Consider the following 6,000-nt stretch of genomic DNA (forward strand, 5'->3'; position numbering starts at 1 on the left):
GACCTGGTGCAAGCAAAACAATCTAGAGCTCAACGCTCTAAAGACAGTGGAGATGGTTGTGGACTTCAGAAAGAACCCAGCCTCACCTGCCCCCATCACCCTCTGTGGCTCCACAATTGACACTGTGGAGTCTTTCCGCTTCCTGGGAACTACCATCTCCCAGGACCTCAAGTGGGAGCTGAACATCAGCTCCCTCGTCAAGAAAGCACAACAGAGGATGTACTTCCTGCGGCAGCTGAAGAAATTCAACCTGCCAAAGACAATGATGGTGCACTTTTACACAGCCATCATTGAGTCCATCCTCACATCCTCCTGGTACGCTGCTGCCACTGCCAAGGACAAGGGCAGGCTGCAGCGTGTCATTCGGTCAGCTGAGAAGGTGATTGGCTGCAATCTGCCGCCGCTCCAGGACCTATACGCCACCAGGACTCTGAAGCGTGCTGGAAAGATTGTGGCTGACCCCTCCCACCCCGGACACAAGCTCTTTGAGCCACTCCCCTCTGGCAGGAGGATGAGGTCCATTAGGACCAAAACCTCACGCCACATAAACAGTTTTTTCCCCTCCGCCACTAGCCTTCTAAACAAGGCTCGGAATCCATCCTGACTCTCTCCACACCCCACCTCTGGCTCCTCATGCCACTGTACCTACTCTGCTGTAGCGTCCCTTTTCACTACTGTTTAACTTATTTTACTATTTATTTAAATTTATTTTATCGTTATTAATACGTACTGTGCACTGTAAAAAAAAAAAGTTATTTCACTGAAATTCACTGTATAATTTTACAGATTTTTTCCGTTTTTTCTACATTAAGTGTTAATGCCAGAAAAATACAGAAAAATACTTTTATTTAAAAAAAACCCCATTAAATTAAGGTTTTAGTCTGTAAATTGATATAATGAGATAATATAGTTGTTTAACAGGATAATTCCATTGCTTAACGGTCTTGAAAGTTAAATTACATTGAATTTTATGCAAAAAGACAAAAAAAAAACATAATTTTACGGTGTGTAAAATTGAGGCCTTTTTCAGGTTTTTTACTGTTAAACCTTAAATTTAATGTAAAGAAACGTTAAAAAACAATCGTGAAAAAACTGTAAAAAGTCTGGCAGCAAAAGTTGCCAAGCACTTACCGTGAAATTACAGTAAAAAACCTTATGTTATTCTACAAAGAATTTATTTTTAAAATACAGATATCTACTGTACATTTTCTGTATTTTCACAGTCCAACTACTGTAGATTTAAAAAGAATTGTAATCAGAAAACATATTTAGAATGTTAAACAAATGTATAAATCTGTACAAACACTGAAAAATATTGCAAAATACCTTAAAATTACATCATTTAAATGAAAACTGCTGTTTTCATACGGTTTTCTTTGGTAAATTCACAAGATTATTCAATCCATCCACAAGAACTCCCTGTTAAAGTACAGATTCCTGGATGTAAAACACATAAAAATTATGTAAAATGACTTTCAAATACCCTCCTTTAGGCGTTTATTTTATGATTATCCAATCTATTTACGGTAAATTCCTGTTTAATACTGTGTTTTTACTGTACAAAAAAGAGAAGATAATGGGATAATACCTTTCAGAAACATTGTAATAATAGTCATTACTTTATATAAACAATATTTGAGAGTATTTACAAGCAACTCTCCAATATATCTACATACTTTTACCATTAATGTATGTTGTTTACTTTAAATAAACATTCATTTATAGTTATTTACATGTCAAATTTATGTAAAATTACCCTATTTGACAGCCCATTATAGTATCTTAAAAGCTTTAGGCATTTATTTTACATGATTATCCAATCAATTTACAGTAAATTCCTGTTTAATACTGGTTTTCTACTGTACAAAAAACAATATGTGATAATAACTTGCAGAACCATTATTTTATAGTCATTACTTTATATAAACGTTACAATCAACTCTTCATTATGTCTACAGGCTTTTCCCCATAAATGTATAAGGGTTTACTTTATATAAACAATATTGTACAGTGTTAAAAAGAAACTAATATACTGTACTTTAATCATTAATATATCAGGTTTACTTCATACAAACAATACTTTATAGTGATTAAAAGCAACTATTCAATATATCTACAGACTTATCCCATTAATGTGTGTTTACTTTGTAAAAATAGTTGACAATATTTACAATTAACTATCCAATATATGCATCAGAGACTCTTCAGAGGGTAAATATTGGTATAATGTATAGGGGTCCATTTTAGCTTATTCAATGTGGTCTCATACTGTGTGTTAGTGTTTTAATCGCTGTCAAACTTCATCCTGGCCAGTGTCTCTTAATGCAAGTCTACTAAATTCTAGCAATAGAGTAGGACTTGTATTTAGCTTTGCAGTTATTTGAAGAGGGGTTAACAGAGGTACTGAGACAGGTAGGACCAGCCATACCCGTTTAATGCATTGAATGAGGCTGACATGAACCCTCACTGCATGGCCTCAACAACTCCACAGCAAACCCACAAGCAATTGTTCTCAATTATAGTTGGATCAATGTAATTATATTAGAAACTACACTACTGTAATATTTTGCAAGCATATTTATGGTAATACAAACAGTAAAACAACTTGGCAGCACACAAGCTTAAAAAGCTATAGGACTACTGCACCAAATCACCACTGGTGACAAAGATGCTGTATTTAGATCTGTCTTTGTAAAAATAAACATTCTTTCACTTAAATATTTGTGGAAACAAAGCCATAGCTTCAGTTATGGGAATGCATAAGAGACAAGAGTCAACCTAAACTACAGGCCTTGGATGTACATGATGTCTATTTTAGTCCAAGCCTGTGATATGCTCATCACTATATAATCATGTTTTGGTCTGGCAAATTAGTTGACAAAAGAATCGTGCAGCCACAGTTCACATCACATAGGCCCACAACCCTATAGGCCTACAGGATGACGATACAGTACACAGAGAGCCAGGCAGCCTACAGCCTGGGTAAGCCTACATCTTCACCATCCTAATATTTTAGGGGGCATCTGATGTTCTTGCCTCATTTCACTTCTGTGGAGGCCATGGGCCTATTTCAGATTCATGGCCCAACATCTTTTTCCATTGACTGCTTACTTTGCTGATGTCTGCGGTGATGTCTCATACTGTGTCCACTCTGGCTTTTGATGTTTGTTCCTGTCTATGTCATGCAAACAGCTCAGAGCATGAGCTTCCCTCTTATGTGGGGTAGAATGAATATTCATGCATATCCGGTACCTTAAATGCCTCACGAAGACCTCGGTGATCTGACCACCCCTGTCTCTGAAATTACACTACAATTTCCATTGACTTGCAATGGTTACACAGGCATTGATGCACATATTGGGCAATGTGTGTTTCATTAAAGTGTACCATTAATAAGTTAAATGGATTGCCTGTGCCACAGCTATGCTACACTTTTATAAGGGGTGGAAAATCAATATTAATGCACACCAGTACCTCAAATACAGTATGTACCTGCTTGCCTAACTTGTTCCGCTAGTTCCAACCCTCATACAGTTTAATTCAACCCTGCGTTGATAGGAAAGTGTGTCCCCTCCTATGAAAGTCATGCCTACCGACAAACAGTATGGACATCTGCAACATTATGCTTATTTGAGAAATTATCTGTGATTTCATTTCAAAACTGAAGGAGTAGGCTTTTCATAAAAGGCTGTTAATCCACTTTAAAAACGTTGGAGTCTTCCAATACAAACTCCAAACTGTTTTAGGCAAGGCTCAGTGAATGTTATGAAAATAAGCAATTCAGAAATTTGGGGACGTTTTTACTGTTTTTCCCAATTCCCCACAGTCAGAAACTAATATACATGCGGGACAGACCTCTTTTTAATGTATTTGGTGTACTTCAAATAGAATATGTAGCATACACGTTCTTTTCCTTATGAAGTTAAAATTGTTGTTAAAACAATTTTTCTTAATATTAAGACCCAAAGTGAATCACAGTGTTCAACAAAATGCAAGGTCATTGTGCAGTCTACTGCTCCCTCAAATCATTTTGCCTCTCCCCACTTTCTACAGGTCAAAGGGAACAAAGAGTTTTTCATGGGCTGAGGTAATATACGGTGAATAAAGACAGGGAGGACACAGTATGAATAAAGCTTTACATTGGTGTGCAATATATTTTTTTTCAATTTAGCAATACATGCAATGTGTGAAAGACTGGGAAGGGATGATAGGGCTCAACAGTTCAACCAAGGCTTCTAGCATCAACGTGAACATTGATAATCAGGGCGTGAAGCGATGTAAGACCTTAAAATGGTTGAAAAAACAGAAATGTAAACAGAAATGGTCTCTTTAGTCTAGGCTATGTGCTTCAGGAAAGTGCGCGCAGATTCAAATAATTGAATGTTGCACAATCATTGGATGAATCATGCCGGGCAGAGACGATCTTGACCAATGATATTGTTTGACTTGATGGGGGGCTGTGCTAACGTCAAACTCATCTCGACGCAGAGACAGTGTGGATAATAATGTAACGCAGGAGTCAGGACTTCTCCACGATGATTCACATTCAGCTTTCACTTAAGGTAAAGTAATACTTTTCTTTTTATGTACATGCAGTTTCCTCACGAGATATCAACTGGACACGAGTTAAGATAACACTTGCATACGTTTCACAATTTTAAAATGTCAGCAGGGATAACGTTAGCATTTGCCGTTTATGTGCCTTATCAAAGTGTGTCTGGCGTTAGCTAACGTTACATTAAGACTGTCCTTATGTAATGTTAGCCCTGAATGTGAACCATGCACCAATCGTAATTTTAGCTAGCTAGCTAGCTAGCTAAATATATAACAGTTAACTAGACAGTTAGACAGTTTAGCAGGTCAGCTTGATTTGCTGGGTACTAGCTAATACTAGTAATTAAAGAAACGCTGTAACGCTCCGTTGCTCCTAACGCTAGTAGTTAACATTACTGTTAACTAACCGGTAACCCGCCGTTTAACGTTACCACCTAGCTAGGTTATGCCTCAAGTTTACATAAGCTATCTCAGCTGACTAACTTTACGTTGGTTCTACTTTATGAACAGTGAACCACACGTTGTAACAACAACAAGTTACAACTTGACATTAAACGGAGCGTCTGCTTTGTGGACCACAACATCTTAATTTGAACGTGGTCGTTATTTTCACTCACTCAGTGTGTCCAACTTAACATTACCATTCTGTCTTTCCAGAGAGAATATTTCCATTCCCGCTTTCCACATAAAAATAAATGGACAGGGAATTGAACAAACTCAGAAATAAGATATATGCTACCTGCTCTATTTATAAGTGTTTCTTCCTCCAGACAATTGCACTCAGTCTGTAATTAAATATGTATTTTAAGTTTAATTTTTGCTGTAAATCAAAATAAATAAATACCTGGTGGTCAATGCTGGCAAGCCTCCACAAATAAATCTATGTATACTACTGTTACAGTAATGTTCAAATCTCACCCTAATTCTTTAATCCTTGTTTAGGCAAGATGGAAGAAAGAATACCAAGATAAGAAGATCAAGAAGATAAAGAAAGCTAAAGTAAATAGATGTTCACCCTACAGTATCACACGTTGTCATCTGTACCTTACCATATCTTTCTCACCCATGTTATGGCTCTCATTCTGTGTTCAGTTTGACAAGGATCAACAGACCAGACAGCTCTCCCACAGCCAGCCTGAGAATCTGCTTTACGGTCTGTATAGCCTGGGTGAAGTTGAAGACTCGTGCATCAGATGGCTGAGAAAAGGATAGCCCAGAGCAAGAGGGAGCCCAGCAGAGGCTAAGAAGGAGGCAGCAAAGGAGTTCACAAACCCACATACAGCTAATGGAGGTACCGAATGACAGGTAACTTCACCTCGGACTCTGTGAACCTAACCTGGTCGGGAACAGGTTTTCTTCTTTCAGTCTCCTCCCTCTGACACAGCTTTCTTTCATTTCATCATTCATAATTGCAGTCTGTATCAGGCGCATTTTAGCACAGTTTGT

The sequence above is a fragment of the Sander lucioperca genome, chromosome 7, assembly GCF_008315115.2.
Source record: "Sander lucioperca isolate FBNREF2018 chromosome 7, SLUC_FBN_1.2, whole genome shotgun sequence".
Classification (NCBI taxonomy): Eukaryota; Metazoa; Chordata; class Actinopteri; order Perciformes; family Percidae; genus Sander; species Sander lucioperca.